Raw genomic sequence first — 22,635 nt, forward strand, 5'->3', positions numbered from 1 at the left:
ACCACCTAGCTTGTATGTGATTCATAAGACATTGATTGAATAGATATTTTATGCCATTGTGTTCTATCGTTGATGTAAATTTGTAGCCAAGTAAATTGTGTTCCCGCATTTTTAGGGCATGACTTATGGTGCAAGCTCCAAGTCATCATTGACATAATTATTCTCATGCGCATTGGACTTCCTAGATTTATAGTTGATCACATCCTCCATCAAAGCCTTCCTTGCATGCATCCATGCACACTAGGGAATATTTGTTTGAATTTCTATCTTCAATACTAGTGCATCGATAAAAACATGCTTTATTTGTCAAAATATTTCCACATTATTTTGACCATACAAACCTCCCACCTTATTTATGTAGTGAAGTGACCAGGTGGCCAATACTTGAATGAATATCTATTAATATTTTGTCAATTCCATGAATGATTACACCTTTTATACCTTTCTTGGAGCAGGGAAACCCATGATGGAATTTATATTGTTAGTATATATTGCAATTCCCTATTACGTGGCAAAAGTTTCTAAAAATAGTGTAAGTGCCTCCTTTGAGGTACTAAACATAGATCCCTATTTTTTAAGGATGTTTTTTTCTTTTTGCTTTTTTTTCTTTTTACGGGGAAACTTTCCTTCACAATGCTAGGAAAGAAAACATAATTCTGCGAATGGGGAAACTTACCGACTAAGTGCACTACGCAATTTCTGAGATCAGTGGAGATTGCACAATTTTTGGGCTCAGTGATGGGCTGCCTCCACATGACTACGCATTTTTTTAGCTCAAGGCTCAATTAGAGTCAAGATTGCACAATTCTCGACATCAAGGCTGGTTGCCCTAAATAATTGCGTAGTTTCTGGGGGCAAGCCCAGAACTATTGTGGGACCAAGTCGGGAGATCACCTTGTGAGTTAGAAAATCAACTAAGTAAGAAAACACAATCCAAACTGAAAATTTAAGTCTCAGTTGAAGCACGAATACATGGATCAGTGCCATATGAGTTGTTGTTAAGAAGATCAATTATGAGACGGTGGGTGGCTGGTTTGGACTCGGATTCTGACACAAGATGGAGGAGCACCTAATTATCCTACCTAGCAAGGGCTTAAGGTAATTCTCATTAGATTTTGTTGTAGATCCGCCGATTACCCCACATACCTCTGGTTGACCGACTGCGTCCGTTCCCTTCACTGCTGCCTTCTGTCGCCGACAGTCATGGTGTCATTTCCCTATTTGAACAAGGAAGAAGTCATGGACTACAAGGAGGTGGACTACTCACCGGACCCGTTTCCCGATCAACCTATTTTGGGAAGCCCTATCCCTAACCCGATGGTTTTTGGTTCCCCTCTGCTTTCTGCATCTACTCTGTCCTGCTCCACCCTGGTGGTCACCCTCCCTGGCCTCACTGCATCCTCTCTTCATTTCGGCACCCTCTTTATTGACTCACCTGCACTGGATTGTTCGTCACTCTCCCCTGCTACGCTACACTTTCTCACTGCAGTCTCACCGCCCTCGCCCTTGTTCGAGCCAAACCCTTCGAATGACCATCTTCACCTATCTTTCTCTCCACTACCTCTGGACCAGGCGAGGATCGAAGTTGCATATCAGTTAGCTGGGGGCCCTTCAAATATTGGCACCAACCCGTCAGCTACTGCAAATTCCACATTGGGTAGCTTTGAAACTCCTGTGATTAGGGTCAAATCGGCGGCTCAACTACAACAGGATGGACACACCTCTTCTGACCCACTTCAGGATCATCCATCTGCGCCCCGGACTGGAAAGAGGAAAGTTAAGTGCGTGAAGGCTTCGTCAAAGGATTTCACCATTTGTTTCAGTGAGGGTATATCAATGGGTGAAGTCGCGAATAAGGCTAGCTCTGTTCTGGTTGGGCATGTCCGTGGTAGGGCTTATTCAGCAGAGAGATTGACCCTCTGGGTACATGAAATTTGGGGCAATACCCTCAAAGAACTCTCGGAGGCCCAGATCCCTCCATTCCTCCCCCATCCTCTTCGGACTGGACTGAACCGCCTCACTCATACAATTTGCACTCTCGCTCACACCCTGAAGGTCATACTCCCTCTTATTCAGGGCTGGGACTCACCCTCCCTGGATCTTTCACCAAATCATCTCGTGGCCGAAAATCCTATCTATCTAAATCCATTCAAAAGGTTGGGGAAAAGGTCGCTACGGGAAAACAATCCATCTTGGAAAGGGTTCTTAGAGCATTGAATACCTCGGGGCGGTTTCCCCCATGAAGTGGCTTTCCTTCAACTGTAGAGGTATGGCTAGTGCCTCCAAAAAACTAGCCCTGCACAGATTATTTGAAGCTGAGTCTGTGGATATCATTATGTTGCAAGAAACCCTTGGTGATGCTAATCTCATCACCAGAACCTTACCACCCTTAAAATCTAGTCAGCACTTTTAGTCTCTTGATGCTATGGGGCATTCTGGGGGATTGGCCATTGGTTACAATCCTCACACCATTAAGGTCATATCATCATGGGGTGGATTAGGGTTTATTGGTATGGATATTTTCTCAGTTGAACATGGTATGGATCTTTGGGTCATTAACATTTATGGACCTTGTCATCAACGAGAGGATTTTTGGCAGTGTTTCCTCAATTTATCGATAACCTCATCTGGTCACCTCGTCCTTAGGGGTGATCTCAACTTCTCCCTGGGATTTGGGGAATCATGGGGTTCCCAAGCCCAAGTGGATCTTCTATTAGGGTATATGATGAATTTATTAGAGCAGCATAACCTTACTGATGTCCCCATGAATAAGCCCCTTCCTACTTTGAGGAATAGAAGGGTTGGGTTTGCAGCTCTAGCTAGAAGACTTGATCAATTCCTGATTAAGGTGCCCCTATTACATCATCTAAATAGATATAGACAATGGGTGGGTTTTGGGGAATATCTGATCACTCACCCATATATTTGGAGATCCTTGGTCCCCATTCAAAGCCTAAATCCCCCTTTAAACAACCACGTGTGGCTACAAGATCTGGGATACATCAAGCTGGTCACTGACTACTAGAAGGAAAATCCCATTTCAAGACATAGATCTCTAGCTGAGGGTTTCTATCACAATATTTCTCATCTCAAGCATCTATCTATCACCTGGGCCAAAGAGAAAGTACAGAGGGATGATCATACCCTATCACAGATTGAATCAGAACTGAGTGAGCTAATGGATGATCGTAACAAGGGGTTTACAACTACAAATGATAAATCCCATCTTATTGAGCTTGAGAAACAGAAGGATAAGATATTGAAGGAGAGAGAGGAAACCTGGAGACTCAAGAGCAGGGCCATCTGGCTACAAGCTGGAGATGATAACACAAAATTCTTTCAGAACTATGCCAAGGGAAGAAAGGTGTCTAACACTATTTGGAATATGCCCTTACCTGATGGAGGTGTGGCAGACACTTTCAATAAGCTATCTCTTCTGGGCACCTCTCATTTTCAGAATCTCTACAAAACCCCTCAAGGGTCCAATCTAGTGGATATTATTCAAGTAGCTGGCCATTTTCCTCGGTTTGTGGATGAAGATATGGCAGATGATCTCAACTCACCAGTGACAACTGTTGAACTTGAGGGGACCCTGAAATGGTTTAAAAAAGATAAAAGTCCAGGGCTGGATGGATGGACTATTGAATTTTATCTAGCCTTTTATGAACTCTTGGGACAAGACCTACTCAATGTAGTGGAGGAATGCAAGACCACTGGAAAATTATATGATGCCATAAACTCCACCTTCATTGCCCTTATCCCCAAGTCTAACTCTCCAACATCTTTCAACAACTTTCGCCCCATCTCTCTCTGCAATTGTCTCTACAAAATCATTGCAAAGATCATTGCCAATAGGATCAGACCCATCCTCTCTCAACATATATCATCCGAGAAATTTTCTTTTCTTGAGAATTGACAGATTCACAAAGCCATTGGCACTGCCCAAGAGGCCATACACTCGATCAGGACCAAAAAGCTAAAGGGCATCATATTAAAGATTGACCTGGAAAAATCCTTTGACCATGTTAGTTGGCTTTACATCAAAATGCTTCTCATTCATCTGGGCTTCCCTCATGATTTCATCACCTGGATCATGTCCTGCATCACTACTACCTCCTTCAGTGTACTCATCAATGGATCTACTTCACATTTCTTTCATGCCGAGAGGGGACTCAGACAGGGTTGTCCCCTATCTCCCCTTCTTTTCCTTATTGTCATGGAAGGACTCAGTCGGCTCCTTACACAGGCAAAGAGAAATGGTCGACTGTTTGGACTAAAAATAAATGACCTATGTTACCTCACTCATCTTCTATTTGTCGATGATGTCCTCATTTTTCTAGATGGTAGCATCCGAGACTCTGCTTCTTTTGCTAATATACTCTCCCTTTTCTCCCGGGCTACGGGCATGATGGCTAACCATGGGAAATCCACTATTACCTTAGCCCACACATCCATCCATGAGTCTTGATATGCTCATCAGCATTTCCCTTACTGCATCCTCCCACTTGATCAGGGTTTCAAATACCTAGGGTTCTGGATCAAACCCCTGAGCCAAAAAATTGCTGACTGGATATGGTTGGTCATTAAGCTGGAGAAAAGGCTATCAAATTGGTGTCATCAATTCTTATCTAGAGCAGGAAGACTAGTGCTCATCAAATCAGTACTGGAGGCCACACCTGTTTTCTGGATGGCTTTGGCATGGATACCCAGAAGCATCCTTGCCCGCCTTCAACAGATATGCAGCAGATATCTTTGGAATGGTCATCAAGATAAGAAGATATTTGCCTGGGTTAGTTGGAATAAGATTTCTTTGCCCAAAAAATGGGGAGGTTGGGGATTAAAATATTTAAATCTATTTGCTCAAGCACTAGCTGCTAAAATGGGATGGACACTTCTTACTGGACAGAACCTCTGGACCTCTGTTACTTATCACAAATACATTTGGCCTCTACAGCTCATGGATTGGGTGCGTCTACCACAGTGGCCTAGAACTGGCATATCTTCTGTTTGGAAAGCTCTGCTTCACTCCTTACCTATCATTCGCAATAATCTGGCCTGGAGGATAAATGATGGCTCAAAAGCTCGCATAGGCCTGTATCCCTAGACTGGGGGGGGCGACCGTCACCATCTTCCGAGAGAGCTAATCCATCATCTAAATCAGCGAGATATCAAAGTTATCGCTCACATTGCTGATCAGGATAATACCACCATATTTGCACAAGGCTAGAAATCTGCTCAATTGCTTAATATCCCACCCCAATGGCACCAAACGTGGCAAAATTACATTTCTACACTGATTGAATCTCACATCAGAATTAAGGAGGGACCTGACGAACTTATGTGGTGCCTTGCTGATAATGGAGTATACACTCCAAAAGTTGGTTACCTCGGGCTGATTAATAACAGACAACCAGAGGTTACTCAAGATTGGTGGCAGGCTATCTAGAAGTTAAAAACCCCACCACGAACCAGGCTCTTTTTCTGGTGTGTGCTTAGTAAAAAAGTTCCCACTAGGGAATCTTTATCCCATCGTGCCATATATGGACCACACTGGTGTGTCCTCTGTAAGCAGGCTTCTGAAACGACTGATCATCTTTTTCTAAAGTGTGGCTCTACAGTTAACCTTTGGCAGTCCATCTCTACATCGATCCAATTTACTAGCAGATGGGATGGGGAAAACATAAATCAAGCCTAGAGAAACTGGTACAACGCACAACACGGATCCAATCTTCTTTGTCTCCCTCTGCTTATATGTTGGTCTATTTGGCTGACCCGGAACAGAATTATTTTTGAGGATGGTGTTGCTAGATGGCAGATTATTATTGCTAAGATCATCTCTGCCTACCATGAACTGCCTGATTTCACTGTGCCTCACCCTCAAAGATCACTTGCACCTATTCCCATTGATAAATCTATCCCCTGGGCATACTTTGACAGTGTTGCACAGGAACATGGGTGTGGGGGAGGTTTCCTATTGTATCTATCTGAACATCATCACTTCAAGGTCAAGATGGGACTTGGAGAAGGGACAAACAATTATGCTGAATTAATCACCCTCCGTCATTTAATGCATTTTTCTCTAGGCCATGACTGCATCAATCTACAGATTTATGGAGACTCAAAAATCACTATAAATTGGTTCAATAACATCACTTCCTGCCATGCACACACTCTTAGAAATATTTTGGATGAAGTGAACATATTCAAATCTTAGTTTAACTCCATCTCATGTCATCATATTTACAGGGAACATAACAACAGCGCTGATAGGCTTTCCAAGGAGGCCATGCTACTACCCAGAGGCCAGTGGATGATTCAGGAGCAGAGGGGTACTACCTAGTACCAATACTACCACAGGCCGTATATTGATTAGGCATATCATAGGGCAGATGGGCCCTAAATATTTTTTGGGACATGCTCAGTCATAATTTTATTTTTCACTGTATATATCATAGTATGTGTTTATATTCAGACTATATATTATGCTATCGCCCTGTATGGTGAATCTATATTGTAGATATCTCAGTTATGGCATTCTATTTCAGACTCTCTCATGCTATCGCCCTGCGTGGTGAATATGTTTATTACTTAGCACCATTTTTGGAATGGACATGGATGTATTTTTTTTTACTGGTACACACCGATATGGCTAAGGGCCAAATGCTGCATATGCTACCAAGAATCTACTATATGTAATTTTTCAAAATTAATGAAAGATTACGATTTTTCCTTTGGAAAAAAAGAGTTGTTGTTAAGAACGAAGGCTCCAAAATTAAAGCATAGGAAAAATTTTGGAGGGTGGTTGTAGTCGCTACAACATTGGTAACACACTAGTAGAACTCTAGCTCTTTGTATGGACCTTGTCTCATGTAAAGTGAGTCTAACTCTTCCAGAAGTATTGTTCAGTTCTTTGCTTATCATAGCTTCTTCACTTATCTCTAGTTAAATATGTAGTCCCTACCATTCTCTTTATCGGCAACACACATAGCAAGCCAAGTCAAACCGATTTGTTTCAATTGGGGATGAGGATTATATATATGCACAAGTAAAATAGACTATCAGATTTTTAGTTTCATCTCTGGTGTTTCTCCGCTAGTAGCATCTCTGGATAGTATCAGAGAAGGATATTTATATATACCTCTGACATACTTGTTAAGTTTTTCCCCCTCTCCTTACTCTACTTGACTTAGTTGACAAGGGCTAACCAAAAATAGAAAACTGATTAGAGTAAGCAGTAATAGTTAAAAGTGCAAGCATCATGATTCAACCATGACTTTCTCTGAAAGGAACGTATTTTCCATCAGAGTATCATCGCCTAGAAAAAATGCAATACTTGCATAAAGAGAGTAAATAGACAAATAACCAAGTGTTGATAACAATACAAGTTCCGCTTGAACTTCACCCTGCTTGTCTAAGAATCCAAACACGGTTTCATATGAAAACTAACCTAAATTTGCAAAAGAAAAACAAACCAAAGGAAATAAGTGGGGTAAATCAAATCAAGAAATCAATAAGAAAATAAAAACAACTACGCCTACTCCTAACCTAAGTAGAACATAGGCCAATTTATGTAAAGTGATACTCCCAATGCATGCATCGGTGCATTGGATGGCCCATGTAGGCGAAAGCATGCGTGTCAATAAAGATATACAGGAAAACCAACAAACAAGAAAAATAATACGATATAAACCAGAATTAGATATAAACCAGAATGTTTGAAGCTTTAATGAATCCACAGAAAAGAAAAAACGAAAATCGCATGAAAGGCACTCTGTGGATGTACCATGGTGTCCTACCACATTGCGAGTTGAGGACAAGCATGTACACACTTTCGAACTTGAAAAATGAGGAAACATGAAGAAAGAAGAAATTTGTTGTTTTGCAATGAAGCTTGCTACGTACGACTCCTCTAATCACTAAGTGATAGGATCATGTGATACAGATGGATGATATGAAAATTATGAGATAGATTTATTTCAATGTCAACAACAGAGTGATGAGGAGCCTGGAAAGATTCAATGCATTTCTGATCACAAATGCAACTAACCTCAAATCTATGAGAACCTGCCATAACCATCAGCTTGGGCTGAAGTGCCTTGAGAACTTGGGGAGGTTCCATTTCATCAAAAGATGGATCAGCGTAGATTGGTGGCTTGGAAATATCAATAATGGAAAAATTAGAATCGTGATTGAATGAATGAACAAAAAGATCATGACAACCACTATCAGAAAGTTCAATATCACGAATTGAGGCATCCTCATGATCTGACGAATCATAAAGAGGGGATGATGGAAAATGAGAAATTTCACCCTCTATGTTTCCGGAAAGGTAAGATGAGAGATTGGGAGGATCATGGAAGACAAATTTTTCATCTCTGCCTTCAAATGAAAAACTAACATTCAACATGTTTTGAGAATGATCAAAAATAGAAATGTTTGAAAATGAATTTTTACAATATTGGATAGGAATGGAAAAATCATGGGAGATGTCAGGATAAAGCGGGGGGGTGCAGACAGAAGGAGTTCATCCTTCACCGGAGGTTCTTGTTCATACTCCCACACATACTCATCAAAAATCATATCACATATTTGATCTGATAATCACCCTATGAGTGACCTCAGTTGAAGATTTATTAAAAAAGGTATTACAGACTCATGTGCTGGTGTGTGTTCTGTGTTATTTAAGCAACGGATCGATCAAATTGCCAATACACAGATATTTAAATGGAAAGACAGCAGAGAAATACAGTAAGCAAACACAAAGACACAAGAATTTTAATAAGGAGTTCACCCTATTCTCCAGGGTTACGTCTCCGGTCCAGCTTTCAGTGGTGGCCTTGTTTTATTGTGCCTTTAGCAGAGAATTACAATGCAGGGACTCAATGTGAGTTCTCCTGAAGCAGGTTTTGCTTGGCAGGGTGGTTCTTGGATTCCCCAAGCCACTGGAGTACACAGACTCTTCTTCTTCCTACCAGCTCTGTGACCTTCTGGTCTACAGTGGAAAGAGCCAAATGTGATGCTCGATCCGGACAGATTCCTCTATGGGATGGCTTGAATCTCTCAAGCTCTAGTGCTCGATGCTGCCACTGGTCAGCTTGGCCCTTTGTCAATCTCTGCTTTCGCTTAACTGCCTCTTCTCTGGGTTCTGTCTCTCGGTGTTCAACTATTCCCCCTCTCTATTTTGTTTCACTTTTCATGGCTTTTAGCCATTCGAACCCATTCCTGCTCGGTTCCTCTTCCGCCTCTGTCGATTCACCTTCTAGAGCTGCGCTTGGAGTTCCCTTTTCGGCATCAGCATGAATGCTTAGGGAATGGCCACGTGTCCTCATCTGAACAGCGCCAGCCTGCTCGTCGGTTTGTTTCTCCAGTTACATCGTGGATGTGTTCTTCCTCAACCGTGGCAGTCAAACGCATTCCAAATCCCTTTAGAATGCAGCTCAATTCCCTGTCGATTCTGCTTCCTCCACCGGGCGCAATCTCAGCCGTCCGATCTGGGCTCCTCCAGATCCAACGTCATATGCACGTCCCGCATGGTTGACTTGCTCGACCGATAGCACACGATCAACAGCGGTTTTCTCTCTCCTCCGCCGTCATGCGTCAATCGTTGAGTGGGATCACTCCGCTCTTCTCCAAAACCGTTTACCGTTTGACGGTGCCCCAATCAATACTGCCGGTTTTCCAGAGCGTGGGTCCCGCCTTCGTACGTTAGCACTTTTCATTTCTCTGCCTGCGGTTCTCCGGCTCCCAACGTGACCGAGTGCTTAAGGCTCCTCCATTTTGGCCCCGTTCGCCCAGTGCCTAGCGATAATCGTGCATCGAAAATCACCTCCTTTTCCTGATCCGGGGCTCCCAGGGGCTACTTTGACCTCCTGCGCAGTCTCCATGAGCCTCGATCAACGCGCTTGACCGAGGTCCTCATCGTTCCACGTTGGCTGCCATTGCCACTGGTTCAGGGTGTTTTATTATGCCGTTTTGGATTCTTTAAAGATTTGTTTCGTCCCGATACAGTCATGGTTTTTTTTCGACAGTATTTTATGGATCCAATTCGGATCACGGCCTTCCCACTGAAAAAGCTTTTGGACCACCAAAAGTTGGTTTTCTTCAAGCATCGACTAAGTGAGGAAACTGTTGTCTCACTTGTCCAATCTCAATCCACTTCGCACTGCTCAGCTTCGAACCTTTAAGCCCAATCCTGAGGTATTCCACTTGTCCACTATGCGTCGTCCTTACCTTCCTGTCCAGCACTGTGTCTTCCCGTAATTCACTAAGATATTCAGGTAGCAGGTCATCAATAGAAGGTAATTGACTCTACTCTTCAGGGTCCTCAATCATTGAAGGTTCAAACAACCTCAAGCAATCTGCGTTCACGACTGAGTAGATGTGCATGTAAGCTGGTAGATCAAGGCGAAAAGCATTTTCACCAATCTTCTCAAGTATCCTGAAGGGTCCATACCTGATAGGTTTTAGCTTTTTACCTTCACCTTGCATTCTGTCCTTGCTGATATACAGCCAGACTTGGTCGCCAACTTGAAAACTATGCTCCATCCGATGCTTATCATGCCTAGCCTTGTACTTGGCCTGGCTCTTTTCCAGTTGTTCCTGTACTGCCTGGTGGATCTCCTGGATCTGTTCAATGAACCTAGTTGCCTTTTCCACATCACTGTGTCTATCAACCATGGTATCTTTACCAAAGACAAAATCCAAAGGAGACCTTGGTATGAAACCAAAACAGGTCTCAAAAGGAGATCTCTGTGTCTAAGAGTGTTTGGCTCTATTGTAAGCATGCTACACATAACACAAGTGTTCATCCCAAAGCTTAGGGTGTTTGCTGCAATATCCTCTCAGTAACTGGATCACCGTCCTGTTAACTACTTCTGTTTGGCCATATGTTTGTGGATGAAAAGGTGTGCTTTTCTTTAATTTGGTGTCCATTATTTCCCACAAACTTGACCAAAACTTCCCCACAAATCGGGTGTCTCGATCAGATACAATAGAAGTGGGTAATCCAAAATGAAACCATACATGTTCAAAGAATAATTTTGCAGTTTTTTCAGCTGTAATATGTTTACTACAGGGTATCAAAATACACATTTTGCTGAACCTATCCACAACAACATATAGATAAGCATGACCTTTCCTAGATTTAGGCAGTCCTCGAAATGCTTTCCCAAGGGTGAGAAGGAACTAGCAATGGAGTGTACAAGCCTAGTTTTCTATTGTTGGGCTTGCTTTTAGCACACATAGCACATCTCTTTACATATCTAGAAACTGTCTCACTCATTCTCGGCCAATAGCAAAACCTTTGCAGCGGTGAAACTGTTTTACTTACACCAAATTGACCCGATATCAGAGAAGTGTGTGCTTCCCTAATTATCTTTGCTCTCTCAGTTTGTGGAATGTAGAGGTTCCCACAATGATATAAGAGTCGGTCCTTCACATGATAGTCCAATTCTTCTACTCTTTTGCCTTGACTCAAAGTTGCATATACATCTTTAAAATCCATATCCTGAGCATATTGTTCTATGTAGCTTTCATGCAGCACAGAATTATGCTTAAGTATGGTAGATGCATTTATAATGGGTCTAGATAACATGTCTGCAACCTTGTTATGTATGCCCTTTTTATATCTGATGACTAAATGAGACTATTGTAGAAAACCCATCCATCTGTAGTGTCTTGATTACTGCAACTTAGTTTGGGAGTGTAGGTATTGAAGTGGCTGATGATCAGTATGTATCATTGTTTCTTTGCCCATTAAGTAATGTTTCCACTTTTTCACACTCTGAACTAATGCATACAATTCTTTATCATGTGTAGGATAGTTAACTACTGCAGGTTTAAAAGTCTTAGAATGGTAACATATAGGTTTACTATGTTGTGTCAACACTGCTCCCATGGCATAGTCATTGGCATCAGTTTGGATCTCAAATGGTCTTTGTAGATCTGGCAGTGCTAGTACAGGTGCTGTACTAATCTTTTCTTTCAAGGTGTCAAAGGCTTTCTGCTGTTTGCCTCCCCACTGAAACACCTTGTTCAATCCTGTCAAAGCATGTAAGGGAGCTGCAACTGAGGAAAAATTTGGAATGAACTTCCTCCAATACTGTGCTGCTCCTAAGAAGCTTCTCACTTCTATAGCAGACTTGGGTTTAGGCCAGTTTACAATGACTGCTACTTTAGAGGGATCTATTTTCAATTCACCTCCCCCTACTATGTGACCCAAATAATTTAGAGAGGTTTTGCCAAATTCACATTTGGAGAGCTTAACATAAAGTTTTTCTCTTTTCAAAACATCTAATGTCTGCTTAACATGCTTTAAATGTTCTTGCGATGTTTCACTAAAAATCAGAATTTCATCCAGATACACAATAACAAAATCATCAAGAAAAGTTCTGAGTACATCATTCATTAATCTCATGAAAGTAGCAGGAGCATTAGTTAGGCCAAAAGGCATAACCAGCCATTCATACAATCCCTGCTTTGTTTTGAAAGCAGTCTTCCATGCATCTTGCTCTACAACTCTGACCTGGTGGTATCCACTGTGTAAATCTAGCTTGATGAAATAAACAACTTCCTTCAATTGATCTAAAATATCATCTATGTGAGGAAGGGGATAACGATTTTTTATTGTTATCTTGTTCAGTGCTCAATCGCCAATGCACATTCTCCACGAGCCATCTTTCTTTCTCACCAAAACGATTGGTGACCCACATGGTGATGTGCTAGGCCTGATGAACCCTTTCTCGAGCAACTCCTACACCTGCCTCTTGATTTCAGCATTCTCTAAAGCAGACAACCTTTAATACCTGTGGCTGCAATGATTGTTTCATCTCCCAAGTCTGGCCCCAAATCTTTCTGAATAACTGCAACAGTCTTCTTCTTCTTGCCCTCAGACTTCTTAGGTCTCAGCTCTAGATGCAGAATCCAACATTGCTCATCATCATGCCCCTCCTTTTTACAGTGAGTGCATGAAGCTTTTCCTTTTTGTGCAGTGTTAGCCTTCCTTACTTTCCACTTCTGCTTTCTTTTCTCCTTGCTCTTACTTACAGTGGGTTGGGATGGTCCCCCAACTTCTGGATTTCCATTCTTTCCTCTAGCTTCTAGATTAGTAGCTTGTACAGATACCTCATCTATTCTAGTGGGATTAAACATGAGGATGGTATGCCTCATGTAGCTGTGTAGACCGCCAATGTACTTTAAAAGAGTTTCTGGTGAGTCTAATGAGATACCCAACATCAATGCTCTCTTTCTGAATTCTTGAGTATACCCTTGCACACTTTGCCCTTTCAACTGCCGAAGAGTTTGCCAACTCATCATGGCTTGTTGCATGTAGGCCAATGGATAGAACTTCTTTTTTATTGCAACAACAAATTCACTCCAGACAGAGATGGTCTTACCATGCTTCTTCATATCAGCTTGGGTTCTTCCTTCCCACCAAACCAAGGTAGTGCCTCCTAGGCGTAGGCTTTCCAGCTGAATCTTATTCTTCTCTGAGTCTATTTTCTGTACTCTGAAATACACGTCAATTTGTCTAATCCAATTGTCCAACTTTTCAGCATTTAGCTCTCCATCAAATATAGGCAAATCAAATTTAACATCTAGTTTAATCAAAGATGCTTTCTTATTATGCACAGGGCTATTAGGAGGTGTAGGAAATCTTTCTTCTTTCCCTTTCCCTTTTGAGTGGTCATGGGAATGAGATTCATATTCTTCTTTATCTTGTTTAGAGCCTGATGAATCTTCATCCTTATGCTTTCTAAAGTCCCTATACATTTCTTCTACCATAGACTTTATAGCTAGGAAACTTTCTATGAATTGAGGGTCTAGCCCTATAGAACCATCCTCTGACATTGTCTTCCGAGAATAGACTCTCCCAATTTCAGGATTAGTTTACACCAACTCTCCTTCTCCTAATTTTAGCTTTGATCTACTGAGCATTCACAGCTAAACCAACACAAGCTTGTCTAACCTTACATCCTAGAGCTCTGATACCACTTGATCTGATAATCACCCTATGAGTGACCTCAGTTGAAGATTTATTAAACAAAAGGTATTACAGACTCATGTGTTGGTGTGTGTTCTGTGTTATTTAAGCAACGGATCGATCAGATTGCCAATACACAGATATTTAAATGGAAAGACAACAAAGAAATACAGTAAGCAAACACAAAGACACAAGAATTTTAATAAGGAGTTCACCCTATTCTCCAGGGTTACGTCTCCAGTCTAGCTTTCAGTGGTGGCCTTGTTTTATTGTGCCTTTAGCAAAGAATTACAATGCAAGGACTCAATGTGAGTTCTCCTGAAGTAGGTTTTGCTTGGGAGGGTGGTCCTTGGATTTCCCAAGCCACTAGAGTACACAGAATCTTCTTTTTCCTACCAGCTCTGTGACCTTCTGGTCTACAGTGGAAAGAGCCAAATGTGATGCTCGATCCGGACAAATTCCTCTATGGGATGGCTTGAATCTCTCAAGCTCTGGTGCTCGATGCTGCCACTGGTCAGCTCGGCCCTCTGTCGATCTCTGCTTTCGCTTAACTGCCTCTTCTCTGGGTTCTATCTCTCAGTGTTCAACTGTTCCACCCTCTCTATTTTGTTTCGTTGTTCATGGATTTTAGCCATTCAAACTCATGCCTGCTCGGTTCCTCTTCCGCCTCTGTCGATTCACCTTCTGCAGCTGCGCTTGGAGTTCCCTGTTCGGCGTCAGCATGAACACTCAGGGAGTGGCCACGTGTCCTCATCTGAATAGCGCCAGCCTGCTCGTCGGTTTGTTTCTTCAGTTACATCGTGGATGCGTTCTTCCTCCACCGTGGCGGTCAAATGGATTCCAAATCCCTTTAGAACGCGGCTTAATTCCCTGTCGATTCTGCTTCCTCCATCGGGCGCAATCTCAGCCATCTGATCTAGGCTCTTCCAGATCCAACGTCATACGCACGTCCCGCGCAGTTGACTTGCTCGACCGATAGCACGCGATCAACAGCGGTTTTCTCTCTCCTCCGCCACCACGCGTCGATCGTTGAGTGGGATCGCTTCGCTCTTCTCCAAAACCGTTTACCATTTGAGGGCACCCCGATCAATACCATCGGTTTTCCAGAGCACGGGTCCCGCCTTCGTACGTTAGTGCTTTTCGTTTCTCCGCCCGCGGTTCTCCAGCTCCCAACGTGACCGAGTGCTTAAGGCTCCTCCATTTTGGCCCTGTTCGCCCAGCGATGCGTGATTAGGCGCTAATCGCGCATCGAAAATCACCTCCTTTTCCCTATCCGGGGTTCCCAGGGGCTACTTTAACCTCCTGCACAGTCTCCATGGGCCTCGGTCAGCACACTTTGACCGAGGTCCTCGTCGTTCCATGTTGGCTGCCATTGCCACTGGTTCAGGTTGTTTTTTGATGTTGTTTTGGATTCTTTAAAGATTTGTTTCATCCCGATACAGTCATGGTTTTTTTCGATAGTCTTTTATGGATCCAATTCGGATCAATATTGGTTGTTTAGCACCAACTCCATCCAAAACTTGATCCTCCTAAAACATCACAAGAGAGATCTGAGACAGATGAACACAACACACCAAAATCTATCAGAGGGATCGAAGGATGGAGGATGATGAGATAACACTTCATCGCAACCATTGGATTCACAATCCAACTTTGTACAGATATTCCGAGCAGGTGGGGTAGGAGGAGATGGTGGTAGATCAACATGTGAGTTCTCAACTTCTCCCACCCCGACCTGTAGAGCTAGAGTTGTTTAATGAGAGTGATACGAAGGGTCACTCAGGACAACAACCTTGTCCATATCATATTTAGGAGCTCCAACACTGAGGTATGTTGGGAAAGGTTCGCAAGATTCTAAATCGTGTGGATTTTCAGAAACGTGAATAATATATTGAAACCTTTCAGCCAAGAATTCCCAAAACAGTAATGAACAAAATAATCATGAAAATTTTGAAGAGATTCGTCAAGTGTTTTTTCAATTTTAAAATTTTCTTATTAAGGGCTTTACGATAGTAGAGAAATTTTCTTGAATGAGTGTATGGAGGTTGCATGAAATGTGTGACAACATTGCTTTGTGCACCCTTCAAACATGAGAGAAAACAACCCACAGGAAACATCTTCGGATTGGACTTCACGACTACCGCAGAAACCAAGAAAATAAATTGTGTGCCTGAGAAAGGTTATTCCACCCTCGCCATTGAACTCAAATTTGGATAATTCATTTAAAATTCTCGCTGGCACTTTCAAATTTGCAAAGTTAAAAAAACATGTCGAGGGTATGATTTGGTGAGAATCAAATATGTGTAGAAATTCAAAACAAATTTCAAGGGTTCAACCTGTCATTTGGCCCTCCTTCTAGCACCAGAATTTTTGATGGTGTTGGACCTACCAACAATTCAGGGGATCTCCCCGATATGAAGTCTCAACTAGACCTCACACCATTTGGAGTAGAAGTCCCAACATTGGGTGGTAATTTAATGCCTTAACCGTGGAAACACGCAGAGGAAAGTATGAAAAATTTGGGTAATAGAAAGTGTGTGACCTTACAGAGAGTCAAGTGTGATGCATGAAGGTTCCAACATACGAAGGGAAAAAGAAGTGCTCCCCTTGGAAGCATGTAATAGTATGAAGCTTGAAAGGAAAACATGAGTGAAATAACATCACAAGCTAAGATGCGGAATAGTCCACAAGTTAAAGTGATGAGTTAATCCAACAACACGCATTCAAAAAGCTTTGTACAAATGCAAATAAAATAATTCATAAGCATATGTGTAAGTTAAATAACATACATTGCAAATACAAAAAGAATAGTCCTACAATATTAACAACATATGCATGAAAGTGTGTTGGCTCTAATTTTATTATTTATAAGTGAAAGTTCCATCCATACATACACCATTGACAACCACTATCCCCAATAGTGGAACATTACAGTCAAGAACACTTGCTCCTCCATATATATCGTCACTCTATGCAATGGAGAAGCCAAGATTCTTCACAATACACCCAAACTCTTTCTAAGCCTAAGCCTAGCCAAAATATTGGCTCCCAAAAGCCTGTTACATGAGTTATGAGGTCCTATTTATAACAAGAGGGGGTGACTCTTCAACTCCCCATTGTGACCTTTGGACTACTCTCATGACCCTTCAACTTCTTCACAAAATGACAGATTACCTTACATGGTGACCTTTCATATTCCAATATTTACACTTGGAATTTCACTTACAACATAGGTACAAATAATATTAAATTTTCCACTCGTACCCATATAGGAAAAAATAGGGTAGAGAGAGCCTAACAAGTCACAACGCTATGATGTTGGAGTTTGGGAGAATTCGAGATCAACAACCTCCACTTGCTACTTCTTGGTCATGTATTGGTGTCAATCTTGGTACTGTGTGATGGTGTCCTCAAACTACTTCACGCGTCTTGCTGGAAGCAGACTCTAGCCTCCATGGCATCTGGGTACATTGTCTTGGAAATTGTGTCCAACTCATTTTGAATCATGAGCAACACTGTTTTAACTTTGATAGGACCATCAATGAACTTGTGCGTGTTGTGTGCATTCAACTCCAAGTCTTCCCTTGTGGCCTCCTTTCTTTGCTGCTCAAAGTAATCTTCAACCTCCTACCAGACTTGGTTCTTAGGTTTAGCTCTATTGAGGGAACCAATTGATGTGATCTAGTGTGTTCTCACCAAGACATCCAAACTACTATACAACTGCACATGTGAGGCATGTATGCTGCCAATGAATGAGGAAAATGGTTTGTTGTTATGAATCAAAATTAGAACCTTCGCTTTCTTTGGCTCTATATGTGGCTTCATTTTCTTCACTAAGTCAAGCGAGGAACTCTTGAACCGCATTTTCCACTCTTCTACATAGGCAATCTAATCTTATATGTTTTTTAGATTTTTAACAAACTCTTTGCTTTGCTGTTGTAGGCCATGAAAACAGACAATTTATTTATGCGTGGTGGAAAACTTGTCATAGAGCTTCCACATGGTTTCTCAAAGTGTTGATAGTTCATCAAGTATCGCTTCTCTCATCTCCCCCAATGCGGAAACTACATTTTGTGTTGTTGCTTGGATTTGTTATGCCTCTTGCCTAGCAGCCTGCAATTTTTATGCCAGTTTCTCATTCTCAGTCTTCAAATATTAAACATTTGATCTTGTAGATCCCATATAGGTCAAGTTGGCTTAGACAATGGCAGTTGGATGCTCCCTGGTATCCAACACTATCACCCTTTCTTTTATGAATGCAGGTGATGCGTGATCATCTGGAAAGTGCTTCCTCTATGCTTGTACAATCATCTTTTGGAACTCATTGAATGATATATTGTACACATTCATGACCGGGTCATCATCAAGGAGAAAAACATATCCTTTCTTGCTCGAGGTTAGATCTACTACTGAAGGTAGTGGAGACTGAGGGATGACCTGTGGTGCTCTCTTCATCAGGTCAAAATCTTCATGTTGTGGCTTCTGTTCCAACTCCATGTCCATCACTACAATCAATTTCTCAATCTGTTGAGCAAGCTCCCAATCCTCCATTTGTTCACCTTCCTCCTCTGTTGGTTTTTCTAACTCTTCAACCTGTATTGGCAGTGTTTCCTTCATCATTGTGCCTTTCCTTTGTTCTTCTTCCTACTTCTGCTTCTCTTCTCGTTCTCTCCTCCTCAACTCCTTTTCTTCCTTCATCTTCTTCTCTGTCTCTTGCAGCTTCAATTTTTCTCCCTACAACCTCTGCTTTTCTCTCTTTCTCTGCTCTACTCTCTGCATCATTTACTTCCTCTTTTCTTCCACTTCCTATGTTTCCTTTGCGATAAGAGGATCTTCCCTCAGTTTGTAGCTTTGCTCTCCCTCTGGATTGTCAGCAATCTTCCTCTTTCTCTTGTCCTGCACATGATTGTTTCCTTGTATCATTGTTGCTTCTAGAGCTTCTATTATATGTGGAGAAGCCTTTAAAGTCCTTGCTATAATTACTGGCTCATAGAGTCTAGAAGCATTATAGAAGTACCTCCAAGGATCCCCTCGGGCCAATGAAATGCCCCGTTGATCCATGGAATGTAATCTCTCGTACAGTGGTCCTTGAAAATACTCTAGGGATCATACATATTAAAGTCCTTCGCATCGAACCCAAATTTTAATATGCCATTAGCCTCATCATCTACAAATTCTAAGTTCTTAATATCGTATAATCTGATCCGAAAAGGAAGAGTGGGCCATGGCGCTTTCTTCTTCCGATGCAGTGCTGTTGAAAACCTTGTAGCAAGGTGGTATGATACTTCTTGGATGATCAGTTTGTCAAAAGCATACCTTGGTAGGACATGCAGAGGCTTCTCTCTGCCAAACACTATGATGAAAGTGCCCCTTGGTGAGGCATACCAATCTACAATGTCTACTATCGCCTCCATTCTGTCTCGGGACATACAAGGTGGATCTTGCCCAAATATAGGCTTGTATAGCGGGATGATAAAGTGGTCAGTTATTCGTGTCATCACTCCTCGATAACTGCAGTGTGAAAGAAACATGTAACATATGTTCACGACAGTCTCTCGTGGTGTCCATGTCCATTTCATGCCAGGGAACTATTGTTCTGCATATGTTACATCCAGTAAGTATGCGTACATATAGAATTTTGCTCATCCATGGGAAGATTCTGAACAGTTGCTACATGGGCCTTCAATTATTGAGCCAACATATCTAACCACTTGAATGGCTTCCCATCATTCACCAACTGATAAAATAATACTTCCCACCCTTTAGGAAAGGTTTTTGTACTCTCTTGACCATGGATTCTTCAAGCAAAGATAATCAAGAGCTAGTAAGCCTTCCTTAGGGACTTTTTCTTGTACACATGGGTGCGTGTATGTCAAAACTTTGATGGATATTTCTCCCAACGCTTGACAATGTCCCTTGTATTCACATAGCTATGGGTGGCATAGAATAGTGAGTCAATGCACTTCAATAGCTTGGGCAAGTGATACATATGTTGAAGGTCTTATGCCCTAATGGTGGCAAGCTTCTGCCCGCTAGCACAGTTGAATATCATAGTCTGTTCATATGTATGTGAGACAATCCAGTTGATGATGTATGCACATGGGAGGGCGGGATACCTACAGGAAACCTTGTATAGCCTTAATTGTCGGATGTAGAGATAGACCTGTCAGTCCTCCAAATCTGCCTCAAAGTCCTTTACAAAAATGTCTTTGATCTATTGCCATGTCAATGTTGTTCCTTTCTCTATAAACAATTAAGTATCTGCATGCATTGGTAAATCAACTTATGTCTACCTAACTACTTCCCCAATACTGCTCTCAGTGGTTTCATTTGATGCATCTCTCTTAGATGTCATGGTAACAATGACTGCTAGGGAGGTCCTCAAAAACTATTGTACCTATGGGTTAGAGAGGACACTCATGGCAAGAAAATGTCAGTTTAGAGAAAAAAAAATTAAGACAAGTTCAAGCAACAAGTTGGGCACTAGATGTAATGGATTTCACAATTTTTCTTGATGGGGGGGAATGGCTAACTATTGGAACTGGCACTGCGTAGTCCCAACAGCCAAGATGGAAGCCTGATGACTAGAATTATGCAATACACGTTCATCCTGGGAAAAGGCTTGGGAGAGACTTCGTATTGTGCAATCTAAGTGGTTGTGCTGGGAAGCTGGATCCTAGAACTACATAGTATGGAGTTGGAACTAGCTTAGGTTGTGCTCTACGCAATTCCAAAGGCCCAACTTGTGGCTTGAGCCTCCAGATTGCACAATGCCAACTGTGAAAAGTGAAATTCGACCAAGGGAAACCTAGACTGTTATGAAACCAGCTCAAGAAAAGATAGATCAACGCCTTAGAATTCAGCCTTTTCGAGGGGGCAACCTCCTTTACATTACATAAATGAACAATTCTTGGATGATTCAAATGACAAAACCTCCTTTCTATATATAGGAGTCTAAGGAGTCACAATATAATCCAGCCAAACTAACAATAATAATATAAAGCCACAAAATAACAATAAAGGGATTCTATGGGCACATTAATAACAATATGGGGGCAATGGGGGCACAACAATATAAATAAGGGGTATAACTACAATAGTAATGGGGTAATCACTAGTATTATAGGGACCCAACATGCCCCTCTCCTTCAAAAAAGTGTTGTCCTCAACGCTTGAGTAGTTCTGGATACTTCTGCATAAAATTCTCATCCTCCCATGTGGAATCTTCAGCGGATAAGTTCTTCCACTTGATAAGATACTCTGAAATTGATCGATTTCGTAGCTGTCGAGTTCTTGTTTCTGTGACTGCTTCCGGTTCCAATATAATTTTTCCTTCCTCGTCAAGTTCTGGCAATATTGTTTGAACTGGGAGCTTGTCACCTATAACCTTCTTTAAACATGAAACATGGAAAACTGGGTGCAATCGAGAAGCTGCAGGAAGCTCCAATTTGTATGCCATAGTACCAATCTTTTGCAACACCTTGTACGGACCATAATACTTTGGTGATAATTTATTATCCTTCTTAGCTTGCTTGAGGGACATTTGCTTATATGGTTGTAGCCGTAGGAATACCCAATCACCTACATCAAAACTTCTTTCACTGCGATGTTGATCTGCCTGTTGTTTCATTCTATTTTGTGCCAACACGAGGTTATCCTTTAAGAGTTGGAGGACTTGTTGTTGATGTTCGATGTGATGTTCCACTGCCTGAACCTTAGAATTTTCTCTTAAATATGATGTGATGGATGGTGGTTGATACCCATAAAGTGCCATAAATGGGGTCATTTTTGTTGTTGTATGGAAGGAAGTGTTATACCACCATTCAGCCAGAGGCAACCATTTGACCCATTGTGTCTGTTTATCAGATACAAAGCAACGAAGATATCCTTCCAAACATTTGTTTACTATCTCAGTTTGCCCATCAGATTGAGGATGATAAGATGAGCTATGAGCTAACTGAGTACCAAGACAAGAAAATAATTCTGTCCAAAAATTTCCAGTGAAAATGGGATCTCTGTCACTTACAATAATCTTTGGGTTTCCATGTAGCTTTTGAATTGTTTCCATAAATGCAGTAGAAACTGTACTGGCTTTAAATGGATGTGATAATGCACAAAAGTGTGCATACTTGGTAAGTCTGTCAACTACCACCATGATGACACTCTTTCCCTCAGACTTGGGTAAACCTGTGATAAAATCCATTGAAACCTCCTCCCAACGTTGGCTTGGAATGGATAAAGGTTGTAATAGACCCGGTGTCTTAATTGTTTCAACTTTATTTTGTTGGCAAACCAAACATTCTGCCACAAACTTTTGAATATCTGATTTAAGGCCATCCCAAAAAAATTCCTTCTTAACCCTGTGGTAAGTTTTTAAAAATCCTGAGTGCCCTCCTAAGGGAGAAGTGTGCAATTCCATAAGAATCTTTTGTTTTAGCTGGGAATTCTTACAGAGGTATAAGCGATCTTTGTACCATAACGAATCATTTTTCCAGCTAAATGTATCAGACGTACTGGAATCTTGTTGTAGCTTTCGAATAAGTGCCCACACTTCTTCGTCATTCTTCCATTCCTCCCTTGCTTCATTTATCCAATCTGGTTGGATAATAGAAATGGCGCACAACAATGCTTCCACATCCTCATCCTTTCTTGAG

At 41.7% G+C, this 22,635-nt stretch overlaps 1 pseudogene; it reads left to right on the plus strand.

Annotated features, from left to right (window-relative positions):
• The first annotated feature begins 4,687 nt into the window (after positions 1-4,687).
• Positions 4,688-22,635, plus strand: part of LOC149181659 (acetolactate synthase 1, chloroplastic-like) — a 48,733-nt pseudogene continuing 30,785 nt past the window's right edge.

This window comes from Pinus tabuliformis, chromosome 3_2 (assembly GCF_031772625.1).
Source record: "Pinus tabuliformis cultivar Carrire ecotype Pingquan chromosome 3_2, CPIR1, whole genome shotgun sequence".
Classification (NCBI taxonomy): domain Eukaryota; kingdom Viridiplantae; phylum Streptophyta; class Pinopsida; order Pinales; family Pinaceae; genus Pinus; species Pinus tabuliformis.